The sequence below is a fragment of the Vollenhovia emeryi genome, unplaced genomic scaffold, assembly GCF_000949405.1.
Source record: "Vollenhovia emeryi isolate VEMERY1.0 unplaced genomic scaffold, V.emery_V1.0 DF939497.1, whole genome shotgun sequence".
NCBI lineage: Eukaryota > Metazoa > Arthropoda > Insecta > Hymenoptera > Formicidae > Vollenhovia > Vollenhovia emeryi.
The window spans coordinates 46,510-49,024 of record NW_011966869.1 but is presented as its reverse complement, the minus strand read 5'-3'; positions in this window follow the sequence as shown (position 1 = coordinate 49,024).

Here is a 2,515-nt window from a genome sequence, read left to right as displayed (position 1 = left end):
AACAGACATACGTGTTTACTCGGCAAGCAGTCGACTGATTTTTGGTTAGGATTGTACAACTGCGCTGCACTCAACTGCACTGTCGAACATGAGCGTGTGATTAGGTGAGGTTTAAGGCTGATGGCAGACAACTATCCGTAAGCGCTTAAGACCGACGTAGTCGTAGACTTAAGGTAAAGCAGAGAAAAATGTAAGCCGTGGAACACGTGTTCCTTACACCCACACACACCCTTCCACACATAAACACACTTACCCATACACACACACGCACGCACACAAACACACACACACATACAGACGCATACATTATTGGTGTTGTGTAACCTATACCTATAGTATACAGCAATCTAGTCTCAAAAAGCCATTTTTCCGACTTTTAACCATACGTATCTCAAAACCTGGCCATTTCTGCACTTCGTGCCCATTGTGACTTTTGATCAGCATGGTAAAAACTAACTTTTCTGAAAGTTTCAGACGGTTCGACCGAAATTCAATTTCCATAAGGTGTGTGCAAGGTCCTTCGATAATAATTTTCTAATATGGGGCATTCCATACGAAACGTACCACCCTAAAAATGAAAAGTTTTTCAATCGTGTTGAAATCATTAGTCCTATAGACAACAAAGTTGCAGGGAAAATTTTTTTACCCTAGATCAAAGGGTTGCCTACTTACAGGGACTTAAATTTTTACGATGTCGATCGTCTTGCCCATATTGTAAGGTCTGTAACTTCCGATAAAATGTTCCGATTTTTTAAAATGACAGTGATTTTTAAAGCTCTTTTGTCGTACTTTAAGAATATGTTAGGTATTATTAATAAACTTTATAAATTCTTAATAATTTTTTAATTTGAATATTAAATGCCGTTTTTTCTTCGAAAAAAGGCTCCTTCGATTTCAATGGGAAAAATTTAACAAAAAAAGGAATTCCTTTCCAATAAAAAATTGTATAACGACCAAGTTGGACAGAGCAGTATCTTTTGAGTTAAAACTCGATTTATGAGCGAGCGGATCTACCGCGCGCCGCCGTGTTACCTCTAACAATAAGAATCCCAATCGGCCCGCCGAGCTTTGTGAACGCAGTAGCGTTCAACCTAGTAAGGTAAATGCAACTATTATACGCAATTTTCCTTTATGCAGTAGTATTAGTGGTATACTATTTCTAACACTAAAATCATATGCCGTGCTAAACGCACTTGCAACTTACGTGTTTATGAAAACTTTTAGCAATAACTTTTTTATGAACAGCGAGCGACGGCTAAAACCTTTTTTACGTTACTCATTGTCAGTAAAGTGTCCTTGACAACATATGTCAAGGTCAAGTTCGTAGGAGCGGCGTCCCCTATTCGGCATTTTTACCAAGGTTTTTATTGTACTTTCAACCCACACAGCACGGGGAACTCCCGGGGAGCTCCCGGGGAGCTCTTAAAATTGGTCATAAGCTTCATTTGAACTTCAAACGAACTCGCACGGAGCCCCCTGAGAGCTCCTATGTCCGCTTTTGAGAGCTCTCTGGGAGCTTTATTTAAGCTCGCAGGGAGTTCGGAAAACATGTTTTAAAAACTCTCTGCGAGCTTAAATAAAGCTCCCAGGGAGCTACGTGCGAGTTAGTTTAAAGTTCAAATAAAGTTTATGAAAAATTTTATTAGCTCTCCAGGATTTCTCCGTGCTGTGTGGGCATAGTCATCAAAAATATATTTAGGTCATTAAAAGTTTATCCATGATCCAGATAACTCGCTGTCGAATTATATCGGCTCGCCTCTTATACTAATATGGAAGGATTTTACTTACGAGAAAGACTAAAGTGCGGTCGCCACGTCGCGGCAGTGAGTGGTACTAGTACTAACTCGCTGGAAGCTTGTTTTATCGAATTTTGTAAGCTTCCCGGGAGCTCAGCGAAATGAACTCCCTGGAAGCTTGTTTTGTCGAATTTTGTAAGCTTCCCGGGAGCTCAGCGAAATGAACTCCCTGGAAGTTTGTTTTGTCGAATTTTATAAGCTCCCTGGGAGCTCAGCGAAATGAACTTCCTAGGAGCTTAATCGGAGCTTTGTGCTGTGTGGGAACATTTCGTTTAAACTTTAAACGTAATAATTTTAAACTTATCTTAAATATAACAACTTAAATACAAGGTGAGGCATTTAAAACTGTTTTTCAGAACATTTGGAAAAATACAAATCGGATTTAAAAAAAGTTGCAATAAAAGTTGTTCACCTCGAAGAGGGTCATCCATTAATATAAAGCTCGACCCCCCTGCACCACCCCCGGGGGCAGGAGGGGGGTGACTTTGAAATCTTAAATAGAAACCCCTATTTTTTATTGCAGATTTAGATTCTCCGTGAAAAAATATGTAACTTTTGTATGAAATATTTTTTTCGTTTCATGATAGATGGCGCTGTAATCGGCAAAAATGAAAATGAGTTGAAAATTGTTGAAAAATGGTAATATCTCAAAAAAATACACATCAGATTAGGAAAATCAAAGTAAATTTTTTGATATTTTTGAAAATGCTATCATGTAA